The sequence below is a fragment of the Chionomys nivalis genome, chromosome 19, assembly GCF_950005125.1.
Source record: "Chionomys nivalis chromosome 19, mChiNiv1.1, whole genome shotgun sequence".
Taxonomy (NCBI): domain Eukaryota; kingdom Metazoa; phylum Chordata; class Mammalia; order Rodentia; family Cricetidae; genus Chionomys; species Chionomys nivalis.
The window spans coordinates 22,444,468-22,468,425 of NC_080104.1; the positions used below are offsets into that span (position 1 = coordinate 22,444,468).

The following is a 23,958-nucleotide window of genomic DNA, read 5'->3' on the forward strand; positions in this document are numbered from 1 at the left end:
AATATAGAGACCCCCAAACCCACAAACTGAAAGATGTGTCCAACTGTGTCTCCCTGGAATTGCTGATCACAAATGCCGGTGGCTCCTTTCAAATATTTCTCTGTTCTCCTGCCTGTATGTCTAATACTCTTAGGCACTGGCTCAGTCTGAGCAGGTATCAGGGAGATGTCAAGGAAGAGCAGACAGCGCTTTGACTGGCACTCACAACTGTGAATGAGGTGTTAATTACACAGGAAAACATTAGTGTCTATCTGGGAAGTTTGAATTTCTTTTTTTACATTGTGAACGGAAATAAGATTCATGACTGATGTTGTAAAGAGTTACCATGTTTCAAAAATCAAGGCTAGGAGCAAAAACGAGAAGCACATTCTCACGTGAGGAATGTGTAACATCCCAAGTGCACTTTCTCTCTTCGCAGTCGTTTAAAAATATATCTGCGACGGCAATGACACTAGTCATAAAGGTCTTGTTACTTCGGGGATCAGACAAGAGGCTCTTGTAAGGCTGGAGAGAGGATGTAATTCAGTACGAACAAGAGATTTGGAATAAGTTTAGAACTGTGGAAAGATGAATCTATACTGCTGCCTCCTTCACTTGCAATGGGATCTTAAAATCTTCAAATCATTCTACAAGTTCTCAACTTGCCTCCCTCCCTCCTTTCTTTCTCTTTTTATCACTCTTCCAGTGTGTGTGTGTGTGTGTGTGTGTGTGTGTGTGTGTGTGTGTATTTGCTCCCCCTTTCCTTTTCTCTCGCTTTTTAAAAACAATCCTCCAGTGTGTGTGTGCGTGTGTGCATGCACATGTGTATGTGTGTGTGTTCATGTGCACACAACACGGTACATGTGTGGAAACCAGAGGACAACTTCCAGATGAGCCAGTTCTCACCTTCCACCATCTAGATTCCAAGCACTGATCTTGGATTTTTGGGCTTGGCAGAAAATGGCTTTATCTGCTGAGTCATCTTGCTGGCTCCCCTTTCTTTTCTTTAACTAGACTTCACTACTAACTAATGATGGGTTTCAAAACAAACTATAGCTGTCCTGACATTTATTGGGCTACACTGACTAAATGATGATCTGAATAAATACTAATACTTCACAAGAACAGGATTTTCGTGGGCCCTAAGAGTGGAGATTCTGATCACTTACAATTCAAGCGTTGTGCTTCTGTTATTCTCCCTTTATTACTATGAGTTGTTTTGTTTTGTTTTTTACACGTGGTACTTGTAGAGTGTGGCTGGATGCTATCTTGAGCATGTTGTGATGTGTATCAATATCCTTGTGACACACGGGGAAGGTGGAAGCTGCAAGTGAATGAAAGACCTGCCTTTCTGCTTTGCATGTTCCCAGACTGGGGAAGTGGGGTTCAGCTCTATACTCCATCTCAGGGACTGAGAACAGGACCGCCAGGCTTCCTCATCCCCAAACCTTCATCATGCCTCACGAATGTGAGGTTTTTAATCTTTCATATTTAACAGGGTAGATATATAGTTTCAGAGTTAGAGAAGGAACAATCTGCATGTAGAGGGACACATGATGCAGGTAAAAGATAGTGTCTTGCTTACTGGAAGTGCTAACGTGAAAACAAGGTAGTGACGTTTACCCACACACCTATGGGTAAACATACCCACAAAAACGCCAGATAGCTCACAGTCTAAGTCAGAGGAACAAGAGCAAGCCCTGAGTTACTGGACAGCATCAGCAACAAGAAACAGTCAATAACACTTAACACTGTGATTTCCATCAGGGTACACACTCACAAGATACGTTTTCAGAGTTTTTTGAGTTATATGCTTTAGATGATATATCCTTAAGAGTTGGAATTTTAGGGTCAGATAAGTGACTTAGAGCATAAGGGTGCCTGGCACCAAGCCCGATGACCCGAGTTTAATCCTGGGGACACACATAGTAGGAGAGAACTGACTCCAGCCAGTTGTCTTCTGACTGCAATGTGTACACACACATACACATGACAAACTAAAAATGAGGGGGAAAGTCAAAAGCTGGAATTTTAGAACCACATGCTCATTCTTAAAGACCAAATTGACCAGCACCGAATACATCTGCAGGAATAGATTTCAGTTATTAACACACTTCTGACAAATGAAGTGGATGCTGTAGCTAACCCCGAGACAAAACTGAAGGTCACGCCGTTAGGAAACAAAGCTTTGCCTCACAGTTATTGACTGACTGAACTGAGCTTAGTGGCTTAAAATGCCTTTGGCTATTTAAATGTTGCCTTCAGAAATCAGTCCTGTGGAGATGACTTATTTAGGAAAAATTGACCATCAGTGTTTTACCCAGGGGTGCTACAAGGAAAGGTTCCAAGATGTCTGCGACCTGGGTCCTGCCTCCCAGGAAGAAGGGGTGGGCAGTCGCTCAGTGATACTTGAGAGCCTTGCTCATGTGGTTCCAGGAGAACTCAGCTTCTTCAAGGTGGGCAAATGACAAAGACATTCTTCCCAAATGTGTTACTTTGTGGCACTCTCTCCAGACATCACTTTGAGGCCAAGGGGGCACGTGGATGACAGGAAAGGATGTGCAGGCAACGTGGATTACATACCCCTAGTGACAAGACAGAGGGGCAGAGTCTCACGGGATGGCTTTGACTAGATACTTCTGTGCCAGCACAATGGGGATGCGTGTGTCACCTGCGGTTTTCTTTTCTGACTCTTATCACCAATCTAATTCTGTAGGCCTCTCTCAGGTCACCCTCATCTCTCCTTGCACAACTGATTAAATATTAGGGAAATATATTGATGGTGTTCAAAACCTGAACACGTGGGTCACACTGTTTTGCAGATGCTGGCAATATGGGTGGGGCGGGATTTTTGTATTTCTTGCTGTTGTCTTTATTTGAATGTTATTTTTCCTTCTCTTAAACTTAACATACAGTGTCAGTTGAAAGTACAAGTGGGTGAAAGTAATTTAGACTCTGTCCTTACCAATCTACCTCCTCTAGGGTCTCATCAGTTCTAGTTTCCAGAATAAAACGGAGACTTCCTGGAAAGGCTGGAGCTGCTGAAATCCCCTGGACCACTTCCCAGGTGCCACGTGTTCCCTTGTGTTCTTGTTCTGTTCTCTTGTGACTCTTGCTCTGTCCCCCTCCGGGGAAGTCTCTTGTTCCCAGCATCTAGTAAAGCTACATCTAGTAATATATATCCTAAAATTAATGTAACCGAGGCAGCTTTCTCAACTGCATGAAATGTCTGCTCTGACTTGTAAGTATCTCGTTTGCTTGCCTGCTACCTCTTTGCTGTTTTGTAGACATTTTCCCCACTTTGAGCTCATATATACCCAGTCATTTATTGACCACCCAAGAATCATTTAAGCTTTGCAAGTACCTTGAAGCCTGCTCTCATGAAGCTTATGTTCCCCTGTGGACAACGGCAGTAAGAGATAACATAAGACCTTAGCATTGGTGACTCCAATAAAAACAGTTTATACATATTCATTTGATAATTCACTTTGATGTGGTTCCATTTTATAAATGAGATGAATGTGTGATAAAGCGATTTATCCAAGGTCATTGACTAATGAGAAGCAGATTTAGGACTTGAATCCGGGCAATCTGGCTGTACCGTCACTGCTCTTTACTGCTAAGCTCTATTTATTGTTTATATAATAAATAAACACACATAGGAATGTTAGGTTGGGACAAAACTTGCAAAACAATATAACAAGGCAAAGAGGCAACTCTTACGTAGGGAGATGAACTATTTTGGAATAACAAGGAAAGTTTCAGAAGCGATCTGAAGCGAGCATGTCTAGGAGCCATGTAAGGTCTGAGGACCAGGCAGCAGAGGGGACAGACACAGGGGACAGACGCAGGGCTTGCTCACGGAATGGTGAGAAACAGATGGCTGGTGAAGAGTGAGTGGCAGAGTGGCTGGATTATGCTGGGCTTTGCAAATTACACCAAGGGTGCTTAGTTAGAACTCCGGGCTGAGCTCGTTGACTGTCTCTAGAAGCCAGAGAGCTTTGCCTCTAAAAGGCCACCTAGCCAAGACGCAGCAAGCACCTGTGTGGGTTGTCAGTTGTCTCCACAGTAAATCTGCTGTACTCCCGCCACTTAACACAGGAGTCCAGGAGAACCGGCGTAAGATGATCTGAATTAGAGTGTTTACAGCAAGGCCTCTTTACAGCTGTGCAGCCACCGAGGACTCAATTCTATGTAAATCACTTCTACCTCACGTGAACATTGTGTGCTAGTAATTGTGCTAGCTACTGTTTGCTGTTTACTCAGAAGAGGTGTATGAGGAAGACAGATCAATTTCCCTCTTCACCATGAACCATGGTTTTTAAAATAGAGAAAAAATTTTTTTAATGTAAGTAATCCTACAAGACTTATACAAGGATATTAATAATTTAATGAACTCGCACTCCAGGGGGAAGAACGTTCTTGAAACATGTCAGGATGAATTTCCAAGGGAAAGGCCTAATTAGCAGGGTCTGCGGCACGTGTCATCACGTTGAGAAAACAAGATCTAGTCCCTGTGGACAGAGTGGGAATTAGGCTTTCAAAACGTTAACTACTCCAGTTAATATGTATGATTAATGAGCAATATGTCAGTGGGCTGGCCTAACTGCAGCCGAAGACCTGATGGAGGGGAAAGGACACGTAAACTCGGACGGAGAGAATATGTAATGTAGTTTATAACCTCACATGCATTATGACTAGCCTATAATTTAGGGAACTCGAGGGAAGCAAGGTTGTGCTTCAGAAAACCAATGCTCAGTAATGACTAAAGTTCCCAATGACGTTACAAATGAGAACGCTGAGACGTTAGTGATTAAAAAAAAAAAAAGTCCCTCATGTTAGATCATGTCTGGAAAACCAATCACTGGAAAACAGAATTTAAAGAAAGCTGTGCCACTGTCTTTCTCTTAAATATTATTATACTGATATTTTGAAAGAGTCACTTTAATGAAACCTGATTTACTTCTTTGTCTTTTATTTTATTTTTTTATGATGCACCGAGTCCAATGAGAACTATCCATATGTGCACAGTTATGGGGTCATCCACTGGAACATGGGAAACCCACCTGAGGCAACACTCCTGAAGAAAACTGACTTGACCTCCTCCAGCAGCTACTCCCTGGCAAAAGTTCAGTAGTGCTCAGGTAGAGTGCAGCCCCATAACCCCTCCCCATCCAGGCTAGAATGTTGGCTGACATGATCTCGTGCAGATCCAATGCAGGTGGCCAAGAGAGAAGTTGAGGGGGGTAGGGGTCGATCTGATCAAAATGCATTGTCTGCCTGAGTGACTTTCTCCAATAATAGATAAATAACATTCAAGATTTTTAAAAAAATTAAAAGATATTCAGAGCAGATTTGTGCACAGCAACCCCAAACTGGAAATAACACAGGTGTCCTCCAGTGAGTGTACGGTTAAACAGAGTATGGATTCAACCAGAACAGGAACATCACTCACAAATAAAAACAATTAATTTTAATATTGAAAAAAGAAACCGGATTTAAGTCCATTCAAAACGTATGCAAGTGAAATCTATTTGAGGTCAAAAATCTCAAAGACAAGAAGGAAAATTCAGTGTACTGTCTGTCTATCTGTGAAAGTCTCCAAAATAACATGGTTATACTTACATGTTCAAGTGGATTTTGGAGCTCTTGATGCAGAAATCTAAGTTTTTTGGGATCACCAGTAAGAAAAAAAAACTATAAAAGCTAATGTGAGAACCAATCAAAACTGGATATTTATTTACTGCTCCAACAAGAAACAATCTGGCAATGAAGAACACAAATAAGTAGGGAAATAAAGAAAGACAACCTTAGATAGATGAAAATATTTGTGCATTCCCTAAATGAAGAATATGTGTCCACTACTGAAGGTTCAAGAGAAATCTGCACACCGATCCAGTCCTTGACACTTGCATAATGTAGCTGTGTAATCTGGATGTATACTTTTCTCTTTTGCTGCATGCTTTTCACTTCATACATGAGTTAAGGCTGTTTAAAGACCCCCCCCCCCGCATACACACAAGCCCAACTGTCCATTGTCTTAGGCAGCAACATGAATGGCTAGAGTAGCAATGGTTCCAATTAGATATGAGGCGTACTTATTTGTTGCACTTATATTTTATATTTTAGTAAAGAATATCATCAATTTAACAGGAACCAAATGGAAAAAAAATGCACATCATATTGAGAAATCAGAGCTCTGGCCGTTGGCATTCCCTCTTGTTCCTTAACTAAGCAAATCTGATCAAACTGCATAATCTCTGTCTCTGATGTTTCTGCTGTAGGAATTAAAATACCCACACAGAGACAGTGGGTTGTCCACGCAGAGACAGTGGTTTGGTGTACATGAACACACTAGAGATATCTTCTTTTTTTTTTTTTTTTTTTTTTTTTTTTTTTTTTTTTTTTTTTTTTTTTTTTGGTTTTTCGAGACAGGGTTTCTCTGTGGTTTTGGAGCCTGTCCTGGAACTAGCTCTGTAGACCAGGCTGGTCTCGAACTCACAGAGATCCGCCTGCCTCTGCCTCCCAAGTAAAAATATGTAACTTTGTGAAGGCATTCCCAGTCTTCTCGCTGTTACTATAATGTAAGCTTCTTTATGGCAGGGGAGGTGTCCATTGAGCAGTACTCTTCACACAAATGTTTACCAATTTACGGAGAGTTTCATCTGTGAGGGACCATGGAAGTTAGCCATTCCCTCTAATTCTAGAGATGGCAAGGTGACTACTTCCCTAGAACACACCTAAGAGAACTGAACCCTAAATACTCCATTTGTAAATTAGATTATCGTTGTTACTATATATTTCGGTGCTGGGGGATTGAACTCAGGATCTGGATGTACTAAGTATCCACTCTTCTATTGAGCTATACCCCACCCCTTAAAATACAGTTACTTAGGCCAGCCTATTAGCCTAAGAGAAAACGAAGTCTATAGAACATACTGTCTGACACAGACATGAACTACTTATGGAAAAGACAAATAGCAGAAATGTCTTTAAATTGACCAGGCACGTGGTCAACAGCTACTTTGTTCTCTTTTCCTCCCAGTAAGAGTGAGAACAAGAAGGCTGGCTGGCAGACTAGGAGTGTATAGTGTCTCACAGACAGAGATGGCATCCTCAGCTTTAGCCCGGGTCTCTAAACGAAGTGGGCATTCTAGATATCACAAAGTGGCAAACAGGGGCCTTTAATCATCAGCAGCTGGATGCTGCAGTGACCTGCAAGGTTGAGTTCAGCATGGTCCCACGGACTCTCTGACCTCTGCTCACTTTCCATCCTGTTCTGGCCACAGCGGCCTTATGAAGCTCCTTAGAACTCATGTCTCAGAACTGTACATCTTCTCCTTCTGCCTGCATAGATTTCCCCGGATCTGAGTCTGCTCCCTCAGCTCTGTGATATCGTTGGTCAAAAGTCATCATCTTTGCAGGGGCACTTTCTCTGATGCCTCCTTCTCAGTACTCTCAGTCTCATGCTCCTGCTTTCCGGCATTTTGTTTCATATCGTCACACACACACAAAGCTGACATTATGACTATCTGTATCGGAATGGGTGCCATGAAGGACAGAGGCTCTTGTATACTGCAGAGATGGGGAATACTTCTTCAGAGGAAAAGACAGCAAGTATTTTAGGTTTAGAGAATCACATATTTTTATATAATTATTCATTTTTTACTATTGAGCAACCAAAGAGGCTACAGGAACAAAAGGGCATTGATGTGTTCCAATAAAACTTTATTTATAAAAGTTGGTGACAACGGAGTTAAAGACTCTCATTCTGTTTGTTGCTCTTGATGAAATGCATGGAAATATGATAGATGCTAATTATATACTTTTTTGCTTTAGGACTGAGCTAATAAGGAAAATGAGATTAAATGTAACTTCCAAAATGATGAGCTTATAGTAATGGGGAAAGCTGTGACTGCATTCATTACTAAACTTTAGACAAGAATCAATCTCAAAGCTGTAAGAGTAATTATACTTTGAAAGTTCTTCAGAATATGGTGATGTTTATGTTGTTATTTTGGTTAATGCTGTAGATATTTTGACATTATTTAGCCAAGAAAAATTTGAAAACAGATCTTATCCAAAATGGGTAGCATAGCAAATGATAAATTTTAGAATTGACAACTAGTGATAAATTCAGAGTATTTTCTTCAAGCTTAAAGAGAAACGAACACCTCAGATTTAAGGGAAATCCTCTTTATTATGACAAAGTTTCATTATAAAGCTGATGCTGGCCTCAAACTTAAGATCACCCTATCCCATCTGGGATTGCAATCATGTCTCCCACGCCTGGTTGGAAACCTTCTCAAATCACCTAGAGTTATTTCCCTCACATCTGCCTATGGGTAAGTATTCTCACAAGTTTTATGTTATTCTTCTGGTCGATGGTACTTTTCTGAATAATGCACACAATGTATTCTGTTTTAACATTTATACATGTGTTTGTGTGTTGATATTTTAAAATACTGCCAATGCTCAATTCCGTTGATAGTATGTGAAATTTTCTTTTTTTTTTTTTTTTTTTTTTTTTTTTTGGTTTTTTCGAGACAGGGTTTCTCTGTGGCTTTGGAGCCTGTCCTGGAACTAGCTCTTGTAGACCAGGCTGGTCTCGAACTCACAGAGATCCACCTGCCTCTGCCTCCCAAGTGCTGGGATTAAAGGCGTGCGCCACCACCGCCCGGCCTAGTATGTGAAATTTTCAAATGGCATTATCTCTAAATAAAGAAATACAGAAGTTATTAGATACTTAGCATTTTATGAGCTAAAGTTTAAAGTAGCTTTTGAGGTCATCCATATTGGGATATACCGAGAAGATCAAGCCTTTCATCCAATGAAAAAGCTAACAAGCTGAGAGATAGGAGAATTTAGCAACATTCTACTATTCTCTGCTGGGAAAACCTCGTCCTGTAATGTCAACTTTGCGTTAAGTCTTCCAACAGAATACCCCACTTTCAATATTTTAATTTATCCAGCTGCTTTTGAAAACACAAAACTGAGTATCATATGACACTTCTCCCTAAGAGTAAACATAATGGCAAACATTTTAAAATTGCATTAAGTACAAACGGAGCAAGTTGAAACTGAATGCAGGCTGCCTGCTGTAAAATCTCTGGGTGTAGGAGCTTTGAGACAGAGGATACGGTTCTAAGAGGGTTGAGATATGGTGACCTTACTAATGCCTCCTGACATATGTCATACCATCAAGGCATAGGAAGGGGAATGAAGAGTTTGTCTGAAGCATTTGTGGTCCATAAAACACTCCTCAAAGTTCCGTGTCATCCTGTGTTATAAATAGCTTCGCCCTGCTGTGCCGCGTGTCTCACAAGTGTCTGTCTAATGACAGAAGGAAGACTCAAGACTACTCCGTAGCAGCTTTAGAAGTATAAATAGTTTTCTGGGGGAACCAACGATGGTAAATGTTTATTTATTTAGCACCCCAGTAAGTGAAAAAACCTACCAAACAGCACCTGTGAGTGTCTATTTGGTGGTGATCTCTGACTTTAATGAGCCAGGAGCCAGGTGCACCAGGTACCACAGATAGAGCTACTGGCCTTAGGGGAAAAAAGGCTCCATCTTCATTCAGCTGTGGCCCTACCCTGAGGACCACAGTTGACTGGGTTTCACCTCCCAGCTCTCTGGAGTTTAGTCGCACTTCTTGAGAGAGTAACCTGGGCAAGGGTGCTAGGCAACAGATCCAGAAGTGTCCTAAGATTCTGTATGAGCTCCTGAGCTTTCCCTGGATCTAGTGCTAGAGGATTTCCCTGTGCTCAAATCATCAGTTAATGTAGAAATTCTGATACTCCATTGTAGGCTCGGCACAGGCAAGAAAATAGAGTATTTTGTACAACTATCATGTGTGACATTTTATGACTCACCTTTTCTGTACTGTTACACTTTAAAAAATATCCTGCTGTATTCTACATCTCTAATGATGTCTATATTATGAGTCAAATTGTGATTTATTCATGTATTAAAATGCACACTGTGGAGAACCTAGCAACTGTAAGAACAGAATTGGTCTGGAACTATTGGTTAGAAATCAACACTGTTCTTACTCTGTGGCCTCAAACACAATATTGTAACCTCTTTAAATTTCAATGTTTTCATCTGAAAAATGGAAATAATAACCCTCAACACAGAGGAGTGTTTTGCTAAGGGATAACATCCCTTGTGGGGATAATCTAGGAAAATGCAGAATTACATGTTATGAAGGCTATTTTTATTGCCACAGTGTTGCATGCATTATCAGTACCCATGAAGTGATCTGAAAATTTTCAGTTTTATAATTTCGTTAGATTTACTTATTCCAAACTCAAGTTTGTTCATCTCCCTTAAAAATAACCTGTTAGCATAAATCTAAACTCTGTCTTCAAGTTAATTGCTCCCACAGACCTTCCCCAGGATGCTGTACACTGTAAGTTCCTCCCTGCTTGTGTTTAGCCGTCACACACCCTGCCTTTCTACTGAGCTTTAAGGTGTTTCAGCTTTGGAAGGTCACACAGTGAGTCAGCTCTTGAAGCTCTTTGAGGAAGACGGATCTTCAGATCTTACAAAGAGAATCAGACTGTTCACACTTCCCCTATTCCGGATCATTTTATGCTCTACCTCACTGGAGGAAACACCCAGAAGAGTAAAGGAGCTAATCGTTATTTCTTCTTAAAATAGCTTTTCAGAGATTTCGTTTAAAAGCCAGTTTTCGACACACTGGCTGCTATGTCCTGCATATATCCTCTAAGGGAATTATCCCAGAATAAATGAAAATGGATAATAAAAGGTGTCTGTTGCCATCCTAAGTCTACTTAGCACATAGGACACATCTAAGGGTTCACTGTGTAATTTACTTGTTAGAGAGGTGACCTGGCTATGTTCATATTTCTCCTAATTATTACAAAATTAAATTATTTTTAAAAGGCCAATAATATTTAAACAAAAATAAAGCTAAATATATATGCCTACTAATTTTTGATAAAGACATGTCTTTGGAGAATATATATGTATACACATACATACACACACACACACACATATATAAGGATATATATATAGGAGAAAAGTCACAATCTTTTTTCAAATGAAGTTGGGAAATCAGTAAGCCCTTATGTAGAAGAATGAAGTTGGGGTCCCATTTCTTACCTGTATAAAAATCAGAGTTCTTTATGTATGATCTGAAACTCTGTTAGAGGACAAATTAAGGAAAATTCTTGAAAACATAGTCAAAGTCAAGATTTTTCTGGAATGAACTTCAAAAGCTTAGGAAATGAAGCTAAGAGTTGAAATGAATTTTCATGAACTTAAAAAAATCCACTCCTCTCCACATTAAAGGAGATAATTAAGTGAACGGGGGAACCGATGTCAACTACATGTCTGACGGGACTAATAGCTAGAGTACATAAAGAACTAGAAAATTAATAAAAAAAAAAAAACCTCAGTCAATTTACAAGCTAATGAAATGACTAGTTTTCAAACACACAGCCAAGAAACATAGGGGAAAAAATGGGCAATATCCTTAGTTATTAGGAAACTGCAATTTAAGTCTATTCTGAGATACCATCTCCTCTCAGGCAGAATAGTATCGTTTAAAAAATGACAAGAAATGCTGGCTCTATAGAAAGGAAACCCCTATACATGGCTGGTGAGAATATGAATTGACTCAACTATTATGGAAATCAGTTTGGACATTCTTCTAAAAGTTAAACTATGTACCTATCACATGGCCATTTTCTGGGAATATAACTTCCACCGAGATCCTTGGAAAGCCTTTTTTTTTTTTTTTTTTTTTTTTTTTTTTTTTTTGCAGCACTATTTACAATAGCAAGGATGGAGGCAGATGGGCAATATAGGGGATGCTATACATATACACAGTGAAGTTTTATGTAGTGACAAAGAAGAATGAAATCAAATCATTTATAATCAAATGCATACAAGTAGAAATCATCATATTAAAAGCATATTAGAATCAGAAAGGTAAATATGTTGTTTCATTTGTGCATCTTAAATTTAATATAAATTCATAAAATAACACACACATGGGAATGTGCAGTACACACATCCTGGAAGGCAAGTTTGTGTTTCTAAATGTTTAAACTTTTTAAGTTTTTAATTTTTTTTATTTATGTGTGCATTTCTCTCTCTCTCTCTCTCTCTCTCTCTCTCTCTCTCTTTCTCTCTCTCTCTCTCTTTCTCTCTCTGTGTGTGTGTAGGACAGAGAGTGTGTGGGGTCACCTGAAGCTGGAGTTACACATAGTTGCTAGGACATGAACTTGGGAACAACCTCAGAAGTTTACCTACCCCTGTAACTGCACCATCAGATCAAAGCGCTGCACAAGAACTAAGCTCCACATTATATTTTTTGACAGTGTAGTCTACCATAGTTCTCTGCAGTGTGATCATAGTTGTGGGCAAAGACGCTGAAGAGGAGATTTCTTTAACACTACCATTCCCTACAATCACCAAGAATTGCTGCGAGGATGCTATCTGCATGCTGGTGAAGAGGCAGGGCCCACGATTCAGGAGTTTTCTTTGTTTCCCAAGTGGATACATACTAGTTTTTGTATATGTCAGGCCATAGAATTATTCTACATATTCATGTCACAGTTCCAAGGAAACATCTCTGAAGCCTTTGCTCACAATTGCCTCAGCAATTGTATGTTCCTTTTGTAGTTGCAGCGATTTAAGAAATTACTAAGAAACTATTAATGTTTGTATTTGAAATAGTGTACATTGGGTTTAATTGGCTCTTTAAAATCAGTATTTGTTTTTCCAGAAATCTTTTTGTCTTTGAATTTATATTTAAGTTTTTTGCATACATGTTGCTAATATTTTTATGGTCCCACTGCCTCATTACCCAGCACACAATTGCAGACAGCATGCTGTGATTTAATGCTTCTTCCAAGAATTAAGAGACTCAGTTATGTTTAATCACAATGCCTAGTAAAACCACACTTAACGATTTTGGTTTGCATTTCTTCAGACTGTTTTGCAAGCCTCTCATTTAGCTTATTTCTATTATAATGGGATGTAAAGAAATTTAGTGAAAATTGTTTTGCCTTAAGTCAGTATGAAAATACAGTTTCCTTCTCTCACACGAATACAAAATAAATAATGAAATGTAGATTAATAATTCAAATATGTAAATAAATTAAAATACAAATCGCCAAAAAATCTGTAGACGCAAATAATCGCATTTTTCTCAGGGCTTTGCATGCTCTCTTAATGGCTCACTTTAATAAAAGTCACAAGTGTGTAGACCTGCTGTTTACAACTCTGAGGAAGCCAACAGAAGCTGTTGCTCTTCATGAGCTCCCTGCTACTCCTTGATGGATTGTTCCACTGGGAGGGTCCAGTGATTCCAGGCTGAGATTGTACAGCCATAGTTAACTGTTATTAAAGTCTCCAAGCCAGCGTGTTCAGTTTATGGACACATCTTTGCTTGTTTACGGTTTCCTGGGTACCACACTTCCACTACTTCTTCTGCTCTTCAAGGATGGTTCACCAACTCTTCTCACTTGAGACAGGATCATCCTCTCAATTCTTTTAGTTCTCTTTAGCTAGGCAGACAACAGCCCAGGCTTTAAGAGAAAGCAAATATAAGGCCAACTTTAAAGAAATGGCTCTTTAATCAAGGTCTGTTTCCCTCTGTCCCCATCCTCTTCCCGCTTATGGTGCCTGATACATAGTTCCCATTGTTCCCACAGGGAATCTGTAGGCACAACCTCCATGACTATCTTTTCTTATTGGCTTTTTCTTTCCTGTTTAATGAGTCATCAGTCTTAATGATGATGTAGCTCATTCTGTTATTGTCAGGGACCCTTGTCCCAAAGATGATAGCAGGGACCATTGTCCTAAGAATATTTGCAGAGAGCCCCCATATCCCAATCACTTTGAGAGCTGTTTGACCAGGTGTGCTGACTAGCGACCTTTGCTACCCCGGCAAAATTCCTTCTACCCTCCACCCCAAGCCAAATTCCTCATTCAAGGGCTATATAAGCCGCTACCATTACGCTAATAAACAGAGGCCTTGACAAGTAAATTTTGCTTGGTCTCCGTTTCTCTCTCTCGCCCATGTTCTTTCAGGTAGCGCCTCTTCAGGACCCTGGAATAACTGGACCTGCTGGACGGGTACATGTTATCTCTAGAAGGTGATGGTGCAGACTTTTTTCTACTAGAAGAATATTGAGGATCCTAAACAAGGATCCTTTTTCTGAGCCATATATTCCCTGTGCCTGTTATGATTTGTGTTCTCACAGGAAGTCTGCAAGTCTCTCTAAGTTGGATCATGAATAACAAGATCTGAGAAAATTTCATAGATTTGTTCATCTTTTTTTCTAATTGTGCTCGTGACCTAAAATCTACTTAACTTTTAAAATGATGTGGCAGAAAAAAATTGCTTTTAAGAAAATTCATTATAGATAATTATATTTGAAACCAAGTAGCAAAATATAAAGAGGTATGGAGGGCGTGTGTGTGTGTGGGGAGGGAATAATTACAATAAAAAGTTAAAAATGAAGGCTTTTTCTACCTAATGCCATAGGGCAATGGTTCTCAACCTTCTTAATTCTGTGACCCTTTGATCTAATTCCTCATGTTGTGGTGACTCCCCCCCCCCCGCCAACTATAACATTATTTTGTTGATATTTCATAACTGTAACTTTCCTACTGCTATGAATCATGATGCAAATATCTGATAAACAGGACATATGATATGTGACTCCTGTGATAGGGTCGTGTGAGCCCAAAGAGATAACAACTCACAGGTTGAGAGCTACTGCCCCCAAGAGTTCACCTATTTCATTTTCATTGTTTCTACTTTCCTTAGATGAGAAATATTTAATCAAAGCAAATTAGACACACCCAAGTCACACAATTTTGACAACATAAGGAATAAAAGTGACCAGTGCACCTTTTAAAATCTTACATTAGAAACATATTTTTTCTTTTTTTTTATATATATAAAGCTGCCATTTTATTAGTGGAAGTGGGATATGCTGGTATAAGGAGGGGCTATAATTCTCCAAAATTCTTCTTTGTGACTTGTTAGACATAAAGTCGTGATGGCAGATGGTTCCCTGGTCAGCGCTTTGAGTCAATTTCTTACGTACTCATTTTCACAGGATTTCATGGAATACTGATGTTACTCTGATGGTCCCACCATAGCCTTTCTGAGAAAGAACGCTGAATTGATCACTTGCCATAAATGATCCTATTTTCTGTGCTACATGGAATGATTCAATTAAGAATTTTTATTTCATCCCTTTTGTACTCTGAAAAGATTTTTATCTCTATGGCAACAGCTGCAAAGGAGTACACAATATTCACCCCAATCAGCTCTCATGGAAAGGAATTCTAGCTTATGAGTGAGCACAATAGTATACACAGATCTAAGACGCCAGAAATACTCAAGCCGTAAACTGATCTCTTGCCTTGGCAAAGATGCTTCATCTGCACACTTCAGACATTTCATAGAATTCAGGAAAATGGGAGTTGAAAAGAATGAGCTCAGAGATATAAGACCTGAAATTCTTCAGAAGCAATAAATAAAAGAATAATTTAATTTTAATAGTGCTTTATCCTAACCTTGTTTATATTTTGCCAATAAAATTTTCTTAAAATTAGAATTGTCTTCCAGAGAAACATATTTATAAAATAAAATTAATGTTTTGTTTTAATACACCTGATAAAAGGGGTTTTTAGAAAAGATGTCACTGGTAGTTTATGCAGGACAGACTACATGGAGGTTTCAGATGAAATGCCTGGACTTCACCAGAAGCTTGGGGAAGCTAGCAACACTGAATTGCTGCCACAGACCCTTTTATACTCAGCAACCAGCCGTTCTTTGTTCTCTTACTTGGCCTTCTCAACATCTCTATTTTTCTCTGCTTTTTTTTTCACTGACTTGGGCTTGTTCATGAACAAAATTGGCCATAGCTATCTTGATAAAAATGTTTCTTGTAAGTAGCAAAGAACTGTGTAAATCTATCTCCTCTGATATTTTTCTGTATGAGATGAACATATATGTATGTAATATGAAACATTACATATATATGTAATATGAAAATTAAATTTACTTTGGTTTCCTCTTGCCCCTAAAGTAAATGCTCACATTCCTTTATACCACTGGTTTTTAATTGTGGGTTGTGACTTCTTTGGGGGGGGGGGTGATGTCAAACGTCCCTTTCTCAGGGGTTGTATTTTGTATACTCTACATATGAGATATTTACATTTCAATTACAACAGTAGCAAAATTATAGTTATGAAGTAGAGCAAAAATAATAATATGGCTGGACTCACCACATGTGAAGCACAGTATTAAAGAGTCGCAGCGTTAAGAAGCATGAGAACCACTGCCCTCCACCGAATCTGGGTTCTCCCAGTGGAGTTACTGATTAGTGATTATGCAATACTTGCTTTCCCAGCTTCCTTTGGACACCTCTAGGATTTTTTTGTTGTTCTTGTTTTCAAAAGCTTGTACCTTTAGTTTCTCCCTGTTTGCTAGTTTTCTTCTTTCAGATTATGACTGTCATTCAAGTACAAAAAGAAAATCTTCTCTCTGCCTTCTAAATGTGAGTTCAAGCTATCTCCTTTTTAATTCTAGTTTATGGGCAGCGGATAGGATACAGTGGTTAATGCACATGCTAGCAAACCTGAAGACTTTTTAATCCTCAAATACAAATAAGTGCTGGGTAGGTCATTAATCCCAACCTCTTAAGGCAGAGGTGGGATCTCCAGAGGCAGCTGGCTAGCGAGAGGAGCCATGCCTTGGAGCTCTGGTCTGATGAGAGACCCTGCCTTTGCCTCAGTAAACAAGGATGGTTTCTGACATCAACTTCCAGCTTCCATCCAACTTCACATATACCTGCACATGTGAGTCCATTCATAAAAACATGCATACACATATACTACATACGTGTGCAAGTTGAGAAAGAGAATTCTCAGCTTCTGAAAATGATAGTCCACGACCCCCTGACTTTCTTAAGATTGGTAGCATTTCCTCAGAACACGTCCTCCTTATCTACTCCTAGATGTAGGGGTTACCCCAAGTTCAAGGCCCTGTCCCCAGTCCTTTCTTTCTGAATCCAGTCCTTTAGTGGCAGTCGGCCTTCAATATCCTACCTCCTCTGGAGATTTCCTACTAGTAACTTCGTTCCTTTCTTCTTGAGAGATCAGATGACTTTATCTTTGTTTTAACATACTTTCTCCTTTAGTTTTGCCTGAATGCATGTATGTCCCACGCTAGTGTACATCATGCCTGACAAGAACAAAGGCGGGCATTGCATCTTCCGGAACTGGCACTGTGGATGGCTTTTAACCACAGTGTGGGTGTTGTGAATCAAACCTGGTGCTTTTGAGAGAGTAGCCAGTCCTCCTAGCTGGGGAGCCATCTCTTTAGCCCTGCTCACCTTAGGTTATAAGGGCGGATACTCTTCTTGCCTGCGGTCCTTAGCTGTAGCCTTTAAACAGATTCTTCTCCAAAAGAAAGATTTGTTCTGTGGTTTCTTACTGTCTTCAAAGGCACTATCATTATTTTCAAATTGTTCAGAAATAACTGAAGACTTTTTGTGTGTTCTGTGTCAGTTTCAGACATGTAGATAATTTTAGTTGTTTTCACCCCCGGATACCCATTGCTATTTAAGGCTATTGCTTTGGGTCTCTGTTCATTTGCTCTTCTCAATGTTCACAGTATCTGGCTAGTTCACTTGCGTAGGTAATCATGTTCTATCATCTACCTTACATAATAGATGCCTAGGTGGCCTCTTCCTCTGCCTTTCCTGTCATAGTGTGATTATCAAATTCATTGTGTTGTCTTTGCTTCTGCTCAGAAGCCATCAGATTCTACACAACTGGCATTGATGTCTGTGTTTTGCTCCACCCCTAGCCCAGAGCCATGCTTAGTTGGTGGGTGATTGCTACTAATTGCTTCTACCCAAACCTTTCCACAGAGGTCTCCTTTGTTTCTATGAGCTGCCTGTTGGTAGTTAACTGGGAGATTATTTCCCATATTCCAACCCAGGAAAAGGAGGCACAACCATTTGCCCCAATGTGGGATAAGGTCTGTGTGCCCCAGTGAGCCTTGTGGATTCAAACTCTTCTAGGATCCTCTCAAAGTCACATTTCCCTGTTTATTGCTTTCTCTGTGTGCTTCAGCTGCTCACAGGTTCCTTTAACCCGCTTCAGTATTCTGCCTCTGCTTTTAATGAATGCCAGGGTAGCTAACTTCCACAGCGTGTCACAGAAAACATGAATTCAAGTGCTTCGTCCTCATTTTTATTCTGTTATCTAGCTCTTGTTTTTTATCCCCTCAGTGTACAGGGTTAAGTTTGATTTCTTTTGTAAGAATACTCTCAAATACCCTAAAAAGAAAAACTTAATAACATGGTTAAATAAATGTATACAGGTATGCAAATGTTTTATGTGGAACACTTCACAAAAAAATACCATCAGTGGAAAGTGTGAAGACATGATCAAAGGAATGCAGTCATTTTCCTCAATGGTATCTTAGTCTATGGCCCTTTTTTTTTTGGCTTGTCTTGATACTTTGGTTATGAGTCTAAACTTTAATGACAGGCATCTCTCCATTCCAAGGGTTGCTTTTTGTAGAGTGTCATTATGATTGAGCATACGCAACATTTATTTATTATTTATGGGAATATATGTATATATATATATTGCAAATTTCATGTGCATTCATGTATTAGCTGTTACTTTAGATATTCATTAATTATGTTTTCATAATACCGTCTCTGACACAAACAGTGAAATAGCAGCCTTTGCTAGTGCTAACGGTGGGTGTAGCCTAGCACGCGGTTTCTATTCCGGAACCAAAAACAATAGCCATGCAGTGTATCCTTCTTACTGCAGTGACTATAAAGACCACCGTGGTGAACACAGCCACTTAAATACAAACATGTATGAATGTGTTTGTATTGAACTAATTAAAAGCTATCAAGTGGGTATCCCTAATTTCCAATGAGAACAATTCAAAGGACTTTTAAAAAAGGAAAATGAGAAAGAGAAGGCCATTAATTAGCTTTTTCTGAAGATTTCAAAAATGACTCTGAGTAGTTACATCCATCCCACATGGAAGAAACGTCTGGTTTTTCAACTGCTACGTCATCACTTTTACTTTGCACCCGATGCTGTCTCTTGAGACTTTTGGTATGATACTAAAGTATTCACTTTCAGAATTCCCTTGTTACTGAAGGTTAATGCAGATACTAGAGCTGTGTAAAGTTGAGGTTTGAAATGTAGCTTTTAGGCTTTTAAATCTTTAGACTATAAAAAATGTTCCATTGTTCCTCATGTTTCGCCTTAAAAAAAAAAAAAACCCTCCACATTCATAGTTTCCACACTTGTTCTTGGCACTGGCAGCCATCCGCACACATATTCACTGTCTCTCAGATGGATGAAAAAACGTTCTGCTTGACATTTTCCCTGGCAAAGTTAGCAAATTCTCAGGAAGGTGCTCTGTGTGATGTGGGTGCAGCTAACCCAGGATGCAGGAGGCTGAGTTAGCACCGCCCACTCTGAAGAAACAGCTTCTTCTCTTTCCTGTTCCTGTACACCCCCCCCCCGCCCCCGCCGCCGCCGTCCCACCCAGTGCTTCTGTGGCTCTATAGGTAGCATTTATAGGATGCTTCAGTACACACCTGTCACCAGAGAACATTCAAAGTGCCTCTGGTTTAATTCTCTAATATACCTGAGAGCCAAGCTGTGATAAAACAGACACATTTACATTAGAACTTGAAGTGGTTTGCCTGGAGTTGAGCTAATCCGACAGCTGGTGCAGGGTGACTCCGACAGCCACCCTCCCAGCTTCCTTCCCCCTGGCCGGACAATTCTGGCTATTAGCTGCTGACGAGATAAGCAGGCACGGGGAGGCGATGTGTGCCTTTCTCTGCATGGAGACCAGAAAGGATCGGCTGCACCATTGTCCTTTCTAATGTGTGGTCTGTGTGGTCTTAAAGTGAAAATTGAAGTGGATCTCAGGTCAGTGCTCCAGTTAAATTCTCAATATTCTCCATTTTAAAGATATGCAAATCCGTTTTTCTATGTGGAACCACAAAGTCGATAATATTTCTTCTTATAGAGAAAAATATAACTTGCCCTCTGGCCTTCTTTAAAACACTATTGGGTTTTTATGGCTTCCGTTTCATTTGATGGGCAAGAATGACCCTACTAGCCCTTTTTATTTTTAATCCCCCGCCCCCCCAAGTTGTGGTATTTTCATGTTCTGGAGATGAAGCTCTTTACAGGCTGGTCTCTCTGAATCTCCCAGCATCTCTGGACACTGAAGACAAGGTGTCTTCAGTCTGAAGGAGGCTCCATGATGGGCCTCCTCCACGGCACAGAACGGCTCTTACATAGATCCGTAGAGAAAGTGCTCACAGTCGGTTGCCCATTTGGAGACCAGGAAAGAGCTCTTCTTTGCTAGTCACCAAATGGAGAGAGTTTGCACAGCCATTTTATTCCACTGCAAGTCATGTCACTTGGCCCTTTGTTTGGATGAATGTAAGAACCTTAGCTCATTGTGCCTCGACGATCTATTTAAGTATTGGATTGTAACCAGAGGCTACAATCGTTTTTTCCTCCTCACCGATAGTCCTTTCTGGGCATTTTGTCTTTCTGGCTTAAGTTCAGAGCAGGCACCACTAATTGGAGTGAGTTTTACCACAATGGACCACAGACACATTGTCAGTAACTAGTTGTGACATTTAACTGGATCTGAAGGATGGCCTTTTCTCCCCAAGTCCAGTCCATGCCTGCTGCTGTCTCCTTCTGCCTCCCTTCAATTAGACTGAGCTAGAAGTTGTCTCCATACATCTTGTTTCTTGGATTTATAGATCCCATAAGGCAAAGCGCGAGAAGCAAAACTAGAAGATGTTTACTGCCGATACCCAACTGCACCCTTGCCAATATATATTTGATATTAATAAACATGAGCATCTTCTCTGCCTCCTTGTCTTAACTCAGTGCTTCAGCAGATACACACATACACACACACACACACACACACACAATTTTTATTTGATGAAGATTTGGAAGACACTATATACCCAAAGACTGCTACAGAATCTATAAAATGGAATACCTGATTAATGCAGATTTGATTATTTTTATACATTAAGTCTAATACTGGGTTTTGTATACTCAAGCAAAGTGTTGCTGAAATTACATACATCTTTCCTGAATCCTGTGTGGGTTGTTTAGCTTCTCATTCGTTCATCTAGAAATTCTAGACAGGATTAAAGATGCTATCTCACATGACATCTCAAGATAATCCTCATGGGGAAAATATCTTCAGAAAATAGTAGAAAATATGCCATCTGTGTGCTTGCAACTATATGACATTTGCAGTGAGCATGAACCATGAGTTATAGAGTTCAGAATCTTAAAGATACTGTCTACAACAAATTTACATACAGACTTAAGAGAGACTTTTCCCCCGTATTTATGTCCTAAGTAGGAATAGAGTCAAAATAGTTTTTAAATAATTTTTTTGGAGTATACATTGTTAATAAAGAACTATGGATATATCCATAGTGTTTTCTCAAGGTCAATATCAGTTTTACTAGAAAAGAATGGCAAGTTTATCTCTTTCTTCCCTTTTTAGACAAAGTCTCACTATGTATCCTTGGGTGGTCCTTGAACTTGCTATGAATGTCAGGCTGACCTCAAACTCACAATTCCAGGCCTTCTCCATCTAGCCTTCCAAAATGCTGGAATTGTAGGCATGTGTTACATGCCTAGCAGCTTCCTTCTTATTGTATGTAAAATTAACCAAATGATTTCCTGAATTCATTGCAATTCGTCATCATCTCAAGAAGCCTACTTACGCCCCTGTAAGTATGTGAAACTATGGGTTCACTTAATGAGTGGTTTCTTTAACTGGCTTGGCTGTCTGAGGTGATCTGCATAGGTGCAAAGTTACTGCATCTAAATAAACTACCCTGAAGAGACAGGATAATGCTTTAAGCTCAAAGCCAAAGACCTTCCCTGTCAGAATGCTGTGCCTTTAAAAGCACAAGAAGAGGACATAGGGCGGTGGTTTTCAAACTTTTTAATGCTGCACCCCTTTAATGCAGTTTTTCATGTTTGGTGACCCCCACCATAAAATTATTTTGTTGCTACTTCATAACTGTACATTTGCTTCTGTTGTGGATTGTAATGTAAATATCTGATAGTCAGGATGTTTTATATGCCAGCCCTCTGAAAGGGTCACTCAACCCACCTCAAAGGGGCTGAGACTCACAGCCTGAGGACTGCTGATGCAGACGCACAGCTGCACATGGGAATTGTGCTAAGTCCCACAGAAACAAACAGGCTTGAGGAAGAACTGGCTCGAGTGAGTGCTGAAGTATCTGTTGGTTTCCGAGAAGCAGTGGTTTTGACGGCCGTTGTCCTAGTGGGGTCAGTAAACCCAGTTATTATCAGTGCATCATCTGTGTTATTTATGCTACCTTTGGTAAAGCGTATCACCCACATCAGAAATAAACAAGCAGGAAAAGCGAGGTGCTTGCCAACAATCCTGGTAAATTTATACATAAGCACTTTGTTTTACTCGCAAAGCAAAGACTGAGGCCTTGGCTTCTCTACAGTAAGAACATCAATCTTCACGTCTTCCCCTTCAAGGGGAAGGAAGTAGTAGTGCAAAGCATTTTTCTTAAATGTCTTCTCTTGATGATTACACAGTGTCGCTAATAGAGATGTGCCCTGCCTCCCCTTTCACCGTCTCTGGATCTACAGGCTGGAGATGAGAATGATGATCATTTCTGGCACGCACTTTGTACTCCGTATAAGCGGGCCTTGGTGAGTGGTATTATGATCAGCGTTTTCTAAGTGAGGAAACAGGTGCAGAGGGCCAGAGGAAGTCACTCGTGATGACACAGTCAGGATTGAAATTCCATAGGTCTGGCCTCAGAGCCCGTGTGGCTCTGCTCTAACCGCCGTCTTGCCTGTGGCATGAGAAGCAGGAAGACAGGCTACTCTCCCTGACTTCCTACCATTTTGCTGGCTCCAACATCATGAAGGAAATATGATCATTCCTTTGCCACCAAATCTGGGCAAGTACAATGGGGTGGGGTCTGAGCAACTCCAGGTCTCTGTGTTCCGTTAAATGCAAGGATTCCTGATGCCAGACAGGGCCGGCATCTAGCTCTGTGAGAGAAAGTCAAATCCGCACCTCAGAGTCAAAGGAAGAAATCAAGGCAGAGCTTTCCATGCCTGAGGGAAGGCTCAGGTACACAGGGTAACCTGGCAATATGACGAAGGGGGTTATGAGGAAAGTTATAGGAAAATTGGAAGAGTATTTCTGTAAGTATTAACATTAGATTCTAGTGACAGAGGGTAAGGATGAGATGGCATCTTTGTCTAACGATGCAAAGTGTATTTAACATGGTAACTAGCTGACTAATTAATGCTCAGTTTTAGACTTAGAATAATTTTTTATTAGAAATCGTATTAGCTTCACGTTAAACTCATATTGTTCATGTATATTCAATGTGTATAATTATAGCTTTTTTTATACATTGAGAGATTCTATTATAAAGAACTCCTCAGGGAATCTGTCTCTCAGAGGGAATCTTTATCAAAGTCAGCTCTCTTGAGGTATTTCATGTCAGCGTCGACGAACACGTAACCTGCCACCTGAACTATGTCACTTAGCACAAATCTTTTTTGGGCTTCCATCCAGTTCTAGTCCCCCCCATTGCTGCTTCTGCTTCCTCACAAAGACCCCTCTTATTTTCTTATCCCATCTGTTCCATCTTCTCTTCTAAGGCCTTGTCTATTAATCAATTGAAATTCATTCCTCGATTGACACTGGATCTGCCTGTTCTTTTTTGCTGACGTTGCTGCACATTGTTAGTGTGTGTGTTGTGTTCTGTGTGTGTGTGCACTTTTATATGTTCCATTGTTCCATGTGTGCTCAGGAGGCTGTAGAGACCAGTAGAGGGCTCCAAAACCCTGGATCTGGAGTTTCCCTAC

At 40.1% G+C, this 23,958-nt stretch overlaps 1 protein-coding gene across 1 annotated transcript in view; it reads right to left on the reverse strand.

Annotated features, from left to right (window-relative positions):
- Positions 1 to 23,958, reverse strand: part of Col19a1 (collagen type XIX alpha 1 chain) — a 311,078-nt gene that overhangs the window by 112,714 nt on the left and 174,406 nt on the right. The window lies entirely within an intron of this gene.